Raw genomic sequence first — 16,402 nt, forward strand, 5'->3', positions numbered from 1 at the left:
AAAAAAAAAGGGCCATAAATTTGCTGTTCACCCCAGCCCATGTAATGACATAGGGAGGGTCATGCTCAATCTCCTCATAAAATTAAGGTTTTCCTTTGATTAGAAGATCCAACTTTCTTGCTCGAGAATTTCGGTATATGGCACATTCATCACTGAAAATAATTTTTCTAAGTTTCTTGATAGTGTCAAACATCTGAGGAAGTGTGTCATATATCTCATTCCTTCGGCTTATATCATTGTCAGATAATTCTTAAACACATTTCCGTCGATATGAATGTGATTTTAAGTCATGTTTTATGTATTTCCACAGAGTTGATCGGGATACACCTAGTTCCGTGGGTCGTTTGCGAGTTGACACTTCATTCGTTATCTCGCCACTGACGGCACGACTTCTCTGCATTGTTCCTCTCTTGTCGAGGCCTCCACTTCGTGGTTTATTCTTAAGAGACTTCATCCCGGCGAAATTAAAATACCGCTAATTTTACAGTAATTATGTGATATCTTCAAATAGATAAAAGATAATTGAAATATGGAACAAGAGCGCCCTAGACAATATTATTTTGCGTGAGGTACCGTTATCACAAGTCACCTAGCGGCTTTCCGTTTTCAGCTGTTTAGAAACGCGAAAATAAATGCCGATTTTCAAAATGGCTCGAAATCGAAAGCAGATAAGTGAGTCGTGATAACGGTTTCTCATGTAAAATAATATTGCTTAGGGCGCTCTTGTTCCACATTTCGATTATCTTTTATCTATTTGAAGATATCACATAATTACTGTAAAATTAGCGGTATTTTAATTTTGCCGGGATGAAGACTCTTAATACTGCCAGTAGAAAGTAGTTTCTATCCTCAACGCAAAAGTTTTATCTTTGAAGGGGGTGCTCTTACGAATCGTAGCTAGATATCCATATGCATCTGTACCAACGTTTTCCCTGTTCTGTGCCTCTCGTGAACCCAAATGCTTGCGACGATGCGTTCTTCAATGGTATAAACACTTGTATCACCATTGTATATACGTGAAATAAGAAAGAAATACATTATAATTCCGTCATAGTTATTTACAATTTACATAGGTTGATTATTTTATGGTTAAAGGAGTTGACGGGACTTTGTGCTCACCCTGTAGGTTAAGATTTTGTGTATTTACTCACTTTTTAAATACACCAGTATTTTTTCCCCCTTGAGGCCCGCACTATTGTAAATGGATTTCTATTTGGCCCACTTAAGATACTGAGGTTGACATACCACGTGTAGTGTAAACAAAAATGGTTAACTATGTTACAAGGTATAATCGTAACGTCAGATTGACAAATTACAGTGCTTTCTTTTGTCATGTACGATTTCCGCATTACAAGCAATGCAATTAGTCCTAACTTCAATTATCATTTTCAGAACTGTTAATTATATACCGTGTGATCTGTTCATTCTCGTACAAAATAAATAGTAAGCGTCCTACATTTCATTTCTTTTGTTTCTTGCAAACTGGTTCATTGTAAAAGATAACTCCATGATCATATTCAGGTATGAAGTGCAGATTAATGAAGTAAATTACCAGAGTTAATTTTGATAATGAAATAGGACTTGTCAGATTGCTTCATTATTTACTTTTTTTTTCTAAATTGTACAGGGTATTTCAAAAGTCTTTCATCAGAATTTCACTCAATATGGTCTCCTTTCAAAAAATAAAATAAAATAAATAAAAGCATACTTACGGTTTGATTTTATGTTCCTTGAGGAAAAAAGTGTGCTATTTTTGGTAATTTACATCTATGTAAAAGGATAAATCTACTAACTCACTGATTTACTCATCAACAAATCTCAGAAATTACTTGCTGTAGAATCTTGGAATTTTGTGAAAATGTTCCCTTTGCATCGTAGACTGTAGACATGACGGAGTTATGCGAAGTATATAATCTAAAGGTGATGGATGGGGCTTAGAATAATCTTTTGCTGTTCGTCACAACTCAGAAACTATTGCACATAGAACTTTGAAATTTTCTATAAATGTTAAAGAGAGAAGTGTAAATTTTCTATAAGTATTTAAAAAAGTTAAAGGAGCTAATTCCTGTCCACGTTCTCTCTCTCTCTCTCTCTCTCTCTCTCTCTCTCTCTCTCTCTCTCTCTCTCTCTCTCTCTCTATATATATATATATATATATATATATATATATATATATATATATATATATATATATATATACAGTCCCGGATCCAGGATATGGTCAAGGGAGGGGCTAAACCATAGTTTGCCGCTTTATCCAGTGTAAAAACAGGATTGAAGCCCATTTTGTTCAGTGTATACCTGAGCATCAAGGGAGGCTATAGCCTCTATATTTCCCCCTTGGATCTGCATATATATATATATATATATATATATATATATGTGTGTGTGTGTGTGTGTGTGTGTGTGTGTGTGTGTGTATGTGCGCGCGTGTGTGTGTGTTCTAATGAACATGAATCGAAAAATGCCTCTTTTCAATGTTAGAAAGCTGAAAATGCGTAATATCCTCGTTTCACAATCCTGTGGTACTCACGCAACCAGTACTTAATTGTACTGTACTAAATGTATCCCTGTATCCCAACTTACTTTATACAATTCGTTACGTTGGTAACATTGTATTCGTGAGTTTCCTAGGATTTCTTTCGTTTCCTCCCACATTTTCATTCTTCCATTTTTTTCATAGTCATAGACTTTATTAATCACCCATCCTCTTTAGTTTAAAAGTAGTAAATATGAGATTCAATATTAGAAATTTTATTTCACTTCATTTTTAATTACTTGTATCTATAACGCAGATGAAAAAAGGAAAACAATAATAATAATTTTCATTCTTTAAAAAAGGATTTTATTATTCAATTATACTTACAATCTTTGTTTGATATTGTAGATTCTACAATTATGAAACAACATTTGTAATTCTGATGTTCAGTCCGAGGTTAGGTATCTTATTTTAGTAGACTTTCTAAATGATATTGCATTTTTATCTGTGGTGTAAGTTATACAACCCAGCTTATCAATGGTGTCAATTTGGTTGCCTAATTAATATCAGTGCCTATCCCTCTGTTTTATGGATTCCCTAGATTCAAAACTGGCAGGAAAGAATAAGATACCCAGTTGAACAAAGAAATATGACATAAATCCACTAAAGCCATAGTTTTGTTTTGGTCACGTTCTAAGTTCAGGCAACGTTTTTCTATGAGCTTCAAATGTTCCGTATGAAGAGCCTCATATGAGTTCTGCTGGCAAAATTAAAGAAATGAACTGTTGAAATTAAAAGTTTTTTTTTTTTTAATTTATTTATTTATTGAAAGAAACTATAGACTACCTTAGTCGTTCACAATTTATTTACATATTGGAAAATATAGACAGTCTTACCAGTAACCATTTAATTTATTTTCATCTTGTAAACTATTGACAACCTTACCATTAGCTATTGAACTGATTTTCGTCTTGTAAACTATAGACAATCTTATCATTAGTCAATTAACGTATTTTCGTCTTCTAAACTATAGATAACCTTACCATTAGCTATTGAACTGATTTTCGTCTTGTAAACTATAGACAACCTTATAAGAAGTCATTGATTCACTTTCTTCTTGTAAACTAGAGACAACCTTACCCAGTGGCGTAGCAGCTGCCCCCGCAACTCCCGCAGTGCGGGGGGGTGCGAAGTCTTGCGATGAATAAAGATTTAAAGAAGTAGAACTTCAACCTTACTTCTGTCGGCTTTACAACTAGGGCCCCTTCTCTATACTTTGCGGGGGGGCCCGCAAAAGTGTGCTACGCCACTGACCTTACCATTCGCCACTTAATTTATTTTCGTCTTGTAAACTATAGACAATCTTACCATTAGACATTTAATTTATATTTTGTCTTGTAAACTATGACAACTTTTAATTTATTTTTGTCTTGCATACAACAGACTATCTTCGTCGTTTATGAGGAGCTTTCGTTATGTGTTCACTTTTTAATTGTACAGTCCGCAGCAAAAAACCTGCAACATGAACATGTAAGTTTATTGTGAAACGACAAAGTCTTTTGCTCAAAAATCAGTGTGCAAGGGAGGAATCCGAGGTTTCTACTACGTGATTCGTGCCACTTAGATGTTATGTTGATTGCCTGGGTTGTTCGGCGTAGTTTCACAATAAACTTACATGCTCATGTTGCAGGTTTTTTGCTGCAGACTATACTTGCAATATGTTTTCAAAAGCCGAATCCTCAAAATAAAATTAGTAGAAAAAAATGTACCGAATGCCTAGATATATAAATATATATGTTCAGAATGCTGGAATATTTTGCATCGGCTCTAATCTCAGCTAGTAATTGTTAGAATTAAGTTTTGTTCCAATGTTCTTATAATACTTCATAGGAAAGCACCTGTTTTTAGGGATCACAATGGCTTAGTAGTATTAGAACACTCACATCTGTTGCGAAAGGTCCCTGGATCCATTTCAAACCAAGTCAATTTGTGATGGAGAACATCGCGTTCGTGGGTTTTCCCAAAGTTTTCCTGTTTTAATGCTACACTTTCATTCCATCAATAAATTGTCTCATATTCGTTCACAGTCATTAACAAGGATGTTATAAATAGAGGATCTGCTCATATGTATCTTCATCCTATTAAATCGATGAAGCCAAAAAAACAACCGAGCATCGGCACGTCTGTTTGGCTACTCTCGTTTCTGCCATCGTCTGATTGGCTAGTTTCGTTTCCGCCATGATTGTTGGCTCAAAACATTGCGATCTTATTGGGCGTAGTGGGCAGAGTAGGGGTGGCGAAACTGTGACGTATGGCTTCAAGATTTTGTTGTAAGGGCAGATCCTCTATTTTATAAGATCCTTGGTCATTAACCACCCGTCTTCAAATGACATGACATTAAATCTTTTAAGTTTTACGTCCCACGGTTATGTCGGCTAGACTAAAGGAGACAATGATGATGAGAAATGAATGAAATGGTGGAATGAAGAAAGTGGGAGGAAACGGGAGATCTCCGAGAAACCCCACATACACGGTGTTTGTCCACCACAAAGCTGCAATCGAACCAAGGATCCCATGCACCAGAGGTGAACGCTCTACCACTGAGCCACCGTGGCCATACATCACCAGTCTTGTTTAGCCTAAAAGGCGAAACATAGTGGGACGTTAAATCATAAATTCCATATAGCTGTTTTATATTCAAGTCAGGTTCATGAAAATATCGTTACTTTTACTGGACTGGCAATAATATTAAACGTTACTAGGAAACATATTAATAACGTTATTAACATAGTTTCGCCGCTAAACAGTATCTAGCTATTTTACGCTGTGAAACCACAATAAGGAAGTGTTCATCTAGTATTATCTAGTATATTTAACTAATGTAATGTAACAAGCTTATGACCTCCTGAATAATCTTCAAGATTTTTTTCTTTGAAAAAAAAAAACTAAAGAAGCATTTGTCCTTTATTAAAGAAAAACGAAATATCACTCACTTTCACTTAATGATTACCTTTCCCCCCTCCCTCTTCTATTTATCTTACTGATAAACACAGCTTTTGAATAAAGGTAGTTTCAATTATGTAGGTCAAATCTATATAATGCGAGTTACAATTACATTTTTTTTACATTAAAGAGAAAAAAAATGCACGTGTCTCAGTGACGCCTCTCTCGTGCCTATATGATAAAGTGTTATGTAATACGCCTCCTGACTTCCTATAGATTAATAAAAAGCTATTATGAAAAAAATCATGTTGGCAGTTAAAAGAACGTTATCGTTAATCCACTGAATGTTTGCTTATACAATTGATTTTTTTCTTATTATTACTATATAGTTGAATTACACATATTGTAACATTGTGCTACACTTCATAATTTATCTTTTTCTTCTTCTTATCTGAGCGTCGGCAACTTCATGGCTACTCTCCAGACTTATCATCATTGCCGCTGTAAGTATAAGAACCGAACTTGTTACAATTGAAGATGAAAGTTTATCTTTCATTAAAAGAATCTGGCGCCATATATATTGCTGAATTCAACATTTTCTCTCCTTGAAGAGTAGTTATTACGGCATAAATAAAATGATAAATGTTTAACTAAATTCACATCAAGTGGATTTTTTTTTTTTTTTTCATTCATTGATAACTTGCTAATCTAATTTTTCAGATGCAAAATTGAGTTGATGAAGGTTATAAAATACGTTTAAAAGTGCTCTCATCAGTTACCGTCCTCATTATTATAGTGTACGTTTAACAATTTAAGGGACACTGTTTGGCAATTTTGCACTCAGAGAGAAAAAACACGCATGTGTTATACGTATAAATGTAGGTTACTTGCGTAAATCCTGAAGTTTTTAGACTTAACGGACGACTATATTACCTACAGCAAATGTATGACTGAATCAGGGGTGCTTACAAGGGGGGCTATGACGCAAACTGCGTCATTGAAATATTTTGGGGGGTTAAAAATCTATATAAATATGTTTGAAGGGGCGTAAAAGTTAATCGAAAAGATTTTTTTTCATGGAAGAACACCTACGGATAGACAATTGAGGGGGGGGTGCGTCATGGACATGAGGGGGGTGGGCACCACTGGACTGAATACGTATGTTTTATAAGTGTTTCAGTATAAGTGTTTCATCTATACGTACTTTCTGTATGAAAAAGAAAATTAAAAGTACCCCGCATCACATTTGAATGCGAATGCAATATTTTGACTTCTGAAATTGAGTAAACAACTATAACAATGGACAGTTTATGCAATTATCGATTATTATTTCTTCAACAATCGATAATATACTACAATCGACATATACAAGGATTATCGATTGCTAGCATTCTTGTTAGCATCCTTGATCGTTGAATAACATCAAGGATGGTTTGTTAGACCCTTTCCATTACATCATGAGTAATGAAGTATGATTTTTCATCTTTCCAGTGATGTGAATTCACAGAACACGAGGTACTGGGCAAACAGAGAACCCTAACATTGTCAACAACCACACCATGATGAAAAAATCGGCGTTTGTGCAGTGTAATAGGAACGCGCATCATTGGACCGATATTTTTTTGACACTACCCTCAACAAGGTTGCATATATGGACATTTTTGATGCATTTTGTGCTCAACTCACTGAATATGGAAGATAATGCTACTTCTTTCAGCAAGATGGGGCAACATGCCACAGTCCAAAGGTCTTCCTGGAACGAGTCCAGGATACCTTCTTTGTGGAACCAATTGTCAGCAAAGGTTTGTGGCCACCACGTTCACCGGATCTAACAATATGTGATTTTTACCTGTAGGGACACCTGAAGAGCAAGGTATATGAGACTAATTCATACACAATACAGAAATTGAAAGACAATATTAGCCATGAAGTTGCCGCCATCGATATCCGAACTCTACGCCGGGTGTATCTGAATGCTTACACGTCCAGAGCTGTGTATTGATGTTGTAAGGGGTCACTTTCAACATCTTCTATAAATGTATTTCTCACTGTATTTTTCTCTATATTTTCACTCTATTTTTTATTGTAAATAAGTGGTAAGTCCATTTCAGCTCTTCGTTTCTGTAATTTCACTGCATTTCCTTCATTCTTAAATGGGCTACTTTTATCTACATCACCCTGTATATTGGCGGTCAGGATCTCACATACAGATAGACGCATATAATATATAGCTGACGTATGTAATATACAGAAAACAGATGTCAGACAATCTGCACATGGATGATAGCCTATAACATCTACGCAGGAAAAGGCAGTACGTATGTAGGGTGTGAATGACGTATGCTCCGTACAGATTTCCGTAGTAAGCTTACAGATTCCATATATTTGTACAATATACCGCTGTCTGGTTAACCCTTTCGGGACGTAGCCTCACGATTGTGCGGGTTATATATTTTTGGGTTGCATTTTGTTTCATCGGCCGGGAACGCCTCGCTACAATTTCGCGGGTTACATGAGTCGTACAGATGCGTCACTCCCATACGAGCGTACGTATTCCTCTTGTTTGCGGTTGAAGTTTGGTAGAGATTTATAAAGATTAAAAATTTTCCCGTCCCGATTTTTCTCAATACACGTGAAATATATTGCTTTGCAATAAAAAAAGTAGACAATGCTACAATATTATAAAAGTAAAATAAAAAATAGTAAAACATAAATTAGATGAGGCATATATCAATTGATTGATTTCATAGAACTAAACAAAATGTCATCGGTGTGTATCAATTATCACGCATAATTATTGAGAAAATCGAGGAAGAAACTATTTTTGGTTTTGCACCCTAAAAAAAATGCTTTACAACAACATGAAATTGACCTTTTATCAATTTTTCCATTAAAACTCTAACAAGACAATAAATAGTACACAGTATAGTTAATGTGATATTGTCCCAATTTTTTATTAACTGAAGTTTTCAAAACCAAAACTTTTATTAACTCAAACTGAATTTTTTAACCCCAAATTTTTATTAACTATTAAACTGAAATTTTTAAACCCCAAATTTTAATTAACCTTTAAACTGATTTTCTTAATCCCAAATTTTTATTAACTCTTAAACTGAAAATTTTTAAACCCCAAAATTTTTATTAATTTATTAAACTGAAATTTTCAACCCCCATTTTTTATTAACTCTTGAAATTAAAAAAATTAACCCCAAATTTTTATCAACTCTCATATTTATTTTTTTAATTCCAAATTTTTATTAACTCTTAAATTGACTATTTTTAACCTCAAATCTTTATTAACTCTTAAACTGAAAATTTTAACTCCAAATTTTTATTAACTCTTGAAATTAAAACTTTTAGCTCGATTTTTTTCCCGTTCTTACATTGAAATTTTTTAACTTTAAATTTTTATTAACTCATAAGCTGAAATTTCTGTTTAACTATAATATTGTCCAAAGACATATAATAATCAAAGATCACATCAAGCTGTACAAATGAGATGCTAGAAGGTGAATTCTTATGTGTAATTTTCGAGAAAATCAACTAAAACGAATTTTATGGCTCTAAAAATTATGTTGTTCGTTAACAAAAACAATTGTTTCTTTCTTTTTTTATTATGCTGAAACAGATTGTTTAATTGTGTACTGTATTGTAAAAAAATATATATACACTGTTAAATACCACCTCTGGTTGTTTGTCTTTTCTAATAGTGACCCACATACTAATTGTAACGTAAAAAGACGAGAACTCTGGTTACTGGTAAACTTCTGTTTAAAATGCTAATAAATTCAAAAAGAATTAATTTGTTCGAAAGCCATTTGTTTTCTATACAAATTTTATTTTTAAATTTAAGAAATATACACTGATCAGTCAGAATACTATGAACATATACAACCATGTCCAAAATTATTGTCGCTTGTCTATAAATATGTTTTTGTAGCAATATAATTTGATAACGAATTCTCCCGGTATTTCTTATAATGTAAGTATGTGTGTAATCGGCAAAGACATGTATGTGGCAAATTTCATGTCAAAAGAGCAGTAAATAAAAACAGTAAAACGAAAATAAATCTTTCTTGTCCATTTAACAACATTTTGTTTTACTCATTCTAATGTTCATATTTATAATTCTTTTCCTATGAAATTTACCACAAATATACATTTCGCGATTATATACATAGTATCAGTATTAAAAGTACCCTGCAAAATCATTATCAAATTATATTCTTACAAGAAGACAGTTATAGATATGCGACAATTATTTTGGACATGAATGTACCTATTAATCTGATATGTTCTCTTTGGCTTGCAGGACAGCAATGCGATTTGGCATCGAAACAATGAGAGACTCTGGTAGGTGTCTGGTGACATGGCGCACCACATGTGCACGTACTAGTCACTTAATGTCTGTAAATTCCGTGGAGGGAGTCGATCAACTCGGATCTGACATTCGACGTCCCATACGTCTTCAAATGGGTTAAGATCGGGTTAGTTTCGGGGCCATTGCACTGCACCAATTTGAAATTCATGACCGTGCTTCTCGAACCACTACAGCACAACGTTGGTCTTGCGACAAGGAGGTTGTCCTGCTGAAAATGTCATTCCCAGCTGGAAATATGACCGACATTAATGGATGTACATTATCAGCAACGACCTGCCAATACCTATAAGCTGTCATGATGCCCTCCACACGAACTACCGGGCCCATGGAGGACCATGTGAAGTTCCCCAGTTCATAATGGAACCACCACCGGCCCGTCGTCATCCTACTGTGCACGTTTCGAGTAGCTATTCCCTTGTAAGACGATGGATTCTGATGATATTTTGTGTAGACATAGTGTATAGTAAATGAGGCTCCAGGTGTCTTTACAAACATATTGGACTGAAGAAATCAATAGCAGGACCATCTGTTGTTTCACTCTGGTTTCGTTATCTTTATGATAATGAGGTGCAGTAAACAATTTGAAGACCGTATTTTAGTTTGGACATCTACTGATTGTTTATCTTTTATTTTTATATTTATTTTTATTTAAAAGCAGTGCATTTATCAGTGTTGAAGAAGATTAAGATTGTAACAGCAACTGAATTCAAGCTAACAAAAAGAGTAGTTTTGCAGATTAATTATCATTGCTTTATATTCGCATATTGCGCAGATTTATAACAAGTTGACAATGAACGCAATTATGCATGCAAGTTCTATAAAGTTTCTCTCGATGCACACACAATATGGACAATCACATGTCATCAAAAACTTCTTAACTATCAAGAACTGACAACACATATTGCTTTTCCCACACTTACTGCATAAATCCCCTACGTATTTAAGAGTGACTTCTGCTATTATTATTACCTCGTGGTGTTCTTTACTTTAAAAAGAATCATCCATCATAAACTAGTTATTCAAGAAAAAAAAAAGATCGCATTAGAAACTCCTACATATAAGCACACAATATGCAATTATCCAATGCAGAACAAGCTGGTTGTTCGCGTAATGAAATTGGGTTTAAAAAAAAAAAAAGAACTGTGACGAACAAGCAAGCAAGTTTCTACCCAAAAGAATAAGAAAATCGTTGGTTTCTTTTCAGTATAAGCTGAATTGTTTTATAGCTCATGAAGAGTCATTGTCAGAACAGGTGGTGGGTCAGTAATGGAGAAGAACTCTGGAGCAAGGGGTCCTTGGTTCAATCTCTACTCAGGCTGCGTGAGTTTATTGTGGTCAAATACGTGTACGTGTTTTCCCTTGATGGTTCTTTCGTTCTTTCCCACATTTTCATTTCACCATTTTTTTCATTTCTGGTAATCATCCGTCTCTATTGGCCTAAATGGCATTAATTATGGGACATTAAACTAGACATTCCATTTCATTACATTCTCTGACGAAACACAGGCGTACCGTTCTTTAAAACTTCTCATACTTAAGCATAGCCTACTTTGGAAGTTTAAAACGAATTACTTATTCTTTTTTTCATTTTTTCATTTTTATTTCATTTATGTCTAGCTTTTGAGTTTCTCTATCAGGGCCGCACCCACGGGGGTGGTCCACCGGGGTCGGACCTCCCAAACTTCGCAACTATTCATATACAGGATGTTTTAAAACAACACCGACAAAGTTTGGGAGGTGATTCCTAACACCAAGATAAGACAAAAAGTATAGACCAACCTGGGTGCACAAATGCTTCCTTTTGGAGTTATAAGCTGCCAAAAACATGAAAAAATGAACTTTAAAGGTCCATAGCTCCAAAACTGTGAGATAGCTGGTGAATACTTTAAATTATATGCCCGTAGCTTATCAGGACACAGCCGGCTTACCTGTGAACAAGGGAAAGAACAATTATTACCATTTTGAAGTCAGAGAATCAAAGTATGTTCACCTAAAATTGCATCATCATGTTGTAACAAATAAAAATATTATACCTATCTGTGCAAAACTTATTGAACGCACTTTGTGTATCAGAATCAGTGAGTAAGTTTTAAAACAAATATTGGTTTCTTTTTCGGTGGAGGTGAGAATTTAGGGAGCATGTCTTGACCCAACAATTCTCAGCTGTTTTGAGTGTCGACCAGGGCCGTCCGTGGAAGGGGGGCAAGCGGGCCGATGGCCCCGGTCGCCGAAGTAAGGGGGCGAAAAATTGGAAGAAAAAAGGAAAAAAGAGAGGAAAAATTACTTGGAGTATACGTATGGGGGCGCCGTCGTATACTCACGCCCCAGGCACTGATCTTCCATTGCACGGCCCTGGTGTCGACACACTTTACTGAAGGATCGCAACATATTAGTTGATTTTAAAAAAATAAATAAATATTAATTATAATACTGTAAGTCCATTAGTTTCTATAAAATAGTAGCTATGTAATACTCAGCTTTGTTGCTGATGGTGGTGGCGTTGACTGCTATAGTCTACCTCAAAATTGATTTTGACTAAATTTTAAGTGCTATATGGATTTTAAATTCTAAAATTTCGCGTCTCACTTTATGGAACCGAGTGACACACCAGTTGAGAACCACTGTCTTAAGCTATGGAAGAATGGTCATTCTTGATTGGAACATACTGTATATAAAGTCAATTTTATGAAAGTTACAATTTTCTTGTAGCTCATCCAACAACATATTTGGTGATGGTTTGTTGATGTCAACATTCGATGCATGATCTGTCACGCGTAAGGCTGAAATCAGGTTCAGATTGGCGCCAACCGTTTCATACAACTTGCGCTGCTGTTGTGTGTAGTTGAAAGGTCAAACTAGAGTTGCTTATTACATTTCTTTCGTATCTTGTTGTTCACTCGTTTTCTTCTTCTTCTTCTGCATGAGAACTCCTTCATCTTTCTTGGTCTGTTTCTTACTCATCTTTTTTTTCTCTTTGGTTTCCAAACTGTTATGCGTAAGTATTGGAAGTCTTCTAGAACTGTTGTATCCGTCCGTCTGTCTGTTGACTGGTATCAGAATAAAACTGATAAGAAATATCGAAATGTTTTTTTTCTAATTGATTCAGTGTTCTACGGATAGGTTCCATCTCCTTCGGTTACTCTCTATTCAAACCGGAAGTGGTTCGAAATATCTATTTCCGGTTTCAACGTTTGTCACTATTGAACGAAAACGGTAATAGAAAGTGAGAAGTGTTTTTAAGCTAACGATTCAGCGTCTCAAGGCAACGTGCCATGATTATTCCGAACACTCTACCAAAACTGGAAGTGGTTCAAATTTAATGTTACTTCCGGTTTCAATTCCGATTTCCATAGAGCAAAAACGTTAAGAAATATTGAGATACAGTTTTACAATAGGTTAGGTTCCATCATCATTAATGGTATACTCAAACTGTAAGTGGTTCAAATTATCCATTTCCGGTTTCAACACTTATTGCCATACAACAAAAACTGGTAGGAGATGCAGGTAAGCAATTTTTTAAAGCATAGCGAGTAATGCGTTTTGATGTGGATTAAATGTCCGAGGAACAGGTCCTATCTTCGATTTTATTGATATATTGCATCCAATAGTTATAGATAGAGGTCTGCGCGGATGCGGATATCCGCATCAAAATGGGTATCTGCGGATATATATTTCTTTTCTGTGCGGATAGCGGATAAAGTTGTGGATATTGTTTCCTACTTCTCTTCCATACCTAAAAAAAAAAAAAAAAAAAAAACTATGAAATTTATGGTGACGGTGGAAAGAGCACTAAGAAACGTTTGTTTCGAATTAAAAGTTTTAAAACCTGTTGAAAAGTAACTAAAATCAAAATAAGTATGTTTGAAGCTTGTGACCCAGTGACAGCAAAGGGAATGCGGCGTAGGATCCACACTGCGTACGATCGAAACTGCGTAGGATCAAAAAATTCAGCTCAAAACCTGTTTGGGTCCTACACAGTTTCGATCGTACGCAGTGTGGACCCTACGCAGTGTTGATTCTACGCAGTTTCGATCGTACGCAGTTTGGATTCTACGCAGTGTTGATGCTACGCAGTGTCGATTCTACGCATGTAACCCACAGCAAAAGGGCAAGAAATGACACGAAAAACTTGTCCCTTTATTGCTCTTTTCAATACCTATTTACAATGTTTAAGAATATCTTCGAAATCATGACTATTATAGAATATGTAAGTTGTATATATTTTGTACCTTATTACCTGCGGATCTCTATCTCGATATATCCGCGCAAATCTCTAGCTATAGATGCACTATTTCAGGTTTGAGTATTGAATTCCATAATCTGGAAGTCCACCATAGTTTCACACTATTATTATTATTATTATTATTATTATTATTATTATTATTATTATTATTATTATTATTATTATTATTATTATTATTAGTGCTATTTTTAAAAGTGAATACCGTATTTAAAAACATATATTTCGTCTTGTTCGATTGGTCACCCACCTACGTTTACCCAATCTTGTGCTGTGAAATAAATAAAATAAATGTGAATGTTATTTTGCTGTTTACGATCATTTCTATTTCAAGACAGTGGACGCGCATAGCGTAGTCGCTAACGGTCTTGCCTTCGGTGTGAGCAGTTCTGAGTTCGATTCCCTGTCGAAAAGTCGTCGAAAGGGTCGATCGAAAAAGTGTAAAAAAAAACTTTTTCAGGCCAGCCACCCTGAATGAGATTTTCCTGGGTTTTTCTTCATTCACACCAGGCAAATTCCGGGGTGGTACCTAACTTATAGGTCCCAAGCCGTTTCCTTCCTTCCCTTTCCCCGGATAGTGTGCTCACCGAGGGACGTTATCCCTCATACATGACGGGCTAAATGGCCTTAGATGCCGAAAGCCCATAAATCTAAATCTTAAATCTATTTCAAGACAAAATATGGAATTGTTTTATGCATGATTGCAGCCTTTCAAAGATAAACGAGTATATAATGAAACAAGACTGTCACTATGCGTGTATGGACAGACGCGGTGCAATGTTTAGCTAATCATATCCTCTCCTAAGTCCTCTATGAATTTCAGATAACTACTTCTACTACCAAAATTGTCCCTGAAACGGAACAATCAAAGGAAGGAACTTATTGATCCGTATCTTTGAATTGACAAGGTAATTGATGAGTCCTTTCTTCGCAAGAAGAAACAAAAGATTGAAGATTTTCAAGCATCTCTAGAACATCAACAAAAGCATTCTTATTACGACCACAGCAAAAGCTCAGAGCACACTGACCAGCGGCCAGCCAATGATTAGCGCAGTGACCGTCTCAGGAGTCTCAAGAGGCAGAATGATGCGACAAAATTACTTAACTACAAGACGGTATAGAGAATACAGTATAAGCAAAAGAGACTCTGCATTCCAGCACGCGTTTTCACCACGTAGAATCACGACTTATCAGTCAGCCACATATAGATATTTCAACTCACACTAACTACACAGCAGATTTAGGGATATAGAAGGAAGCAGCTTTGAACAAGATGAACAAGATGGAGTTAAAACGGCTGTTGCAAAAAGACAACACCAAAAAGAGATCCTAATTAACATTCCACGCAAAAAGAACAAGCAGAAGAAGTGTCGAAGAACTTGAAAAGAAGTGAAAACGAAGATACTGTCTCCATGGTTGAACAGGTCCATTCAAAAGATCTTTTTCTTCTTCTTTCTCTTCTTCTTTCTTCAATTCGCTCAAGTTTAAATAAACTCATAGAAGACTTTTAAATTTCAAATTAGATGTATTTTTCCTGCCTTTTCAATTACAGATATGGCAGCAGGCAAAGAGAATTATAATATTTGCCGGTTTAGGAACTACAAAATGAGAAAAATCAAAATCCATTTGCAAAACCTAAAGTGATCCTGGGTGCAGACACTAATATCAATTTCCTCACCTGCGTACCTTCAGATTAGAGTTAGACTGCGGAGTCATTCTTACTTGTGATTAACGTCAAACTAGGGATTTGACTACCACATGATTTAATCATTAGTCAGGTTCTTAGTATGACCGTAATCACACGTAATAACGACTTTGAATGAGGCCCTAAGTTTCTACATCCATACTTTCTTCGCTCCCTAACAATTTTACACTTAATTTCAACAGTAATATTGAGACGTTGTTGGTAAACTTCCTGCAACAGATTTCGTTTCAAAAATGTGTATTTCTTTACACATTATGCTTATCTAGTGGCGTACACAAAGGGAGGGAGTTCCGAGTTTTCACAATAAATTATGGAAAAAATAAACATTTACCATATTAAAATACAGTGGAGCAAATCTGTCTTCAACATTGGGGGGGGGATAACACTGATTATTCTGGGGGACGGGTGCGAGGAGGCTTATTCTAGGGAACATCTATTTCATCTCACTTTCCTTTGTGGCAATCGGACACAAATAATCACATTTCTCCCCCCCAAAACAGAAAAAATTCAAATCGGATTATGGCGGGACAGTCCCCCCCAGTTCCAAGATTGGAGGGGACATGTTCCCTCATCCCCCGGGATTTGCGCATGTGTTAAAATGTGTATACACAAATAAAGCGTGACATGAAACGTTATGACTTTTTAGTGTTCTAG

At 35.5% G+C, this 16,402-nt stretch overlaps 1 long non-coding RNA gene across 2 annotated transcripts in view; it reads right to left on the bottom strand.

Moving 5' to 3' along the window:
- Nucleotides 1–2,857: 2,857 nt before the first annotated feature.
- LOC145675573 (uncharacterized) overlaps nucleotides 2,858–16,402 on the bottom strand; it is a 30,161-nt gene continuing 16,616 nt past the window's right edge. The window contains exons 2-3 of one of the 2 annotated variants that reach the window (XR_014129158.1): nucleotides 11,583–11,731; nucleotides 2,858–3,239 (exon numbers count right to left, since the gene is read on the bottom strand). This is a non-coding gene — a long non-coding RNA (uncharacterized LOC145675573). The remainder of the gene's footprint in view (nucleotides 3,240–11,582; nucleotides 11,732–16,402) is intronic. The other variant, XR_014129157.1, reaches the window with a different exon arrangement.

This window comes from Thermobia domestica, chromosome 18 (assembly GCF_964235325.1).
Source record: "Thermobia domestica chromosome 18, izTheDome1.hap1.1, whole genome shotgun sequence".
NCBI lineage: Eukaryota > Metazoa > Arthropoda > Insecta > Zygentoma > Lepismatidae > Thermobia > Thermobia domestica.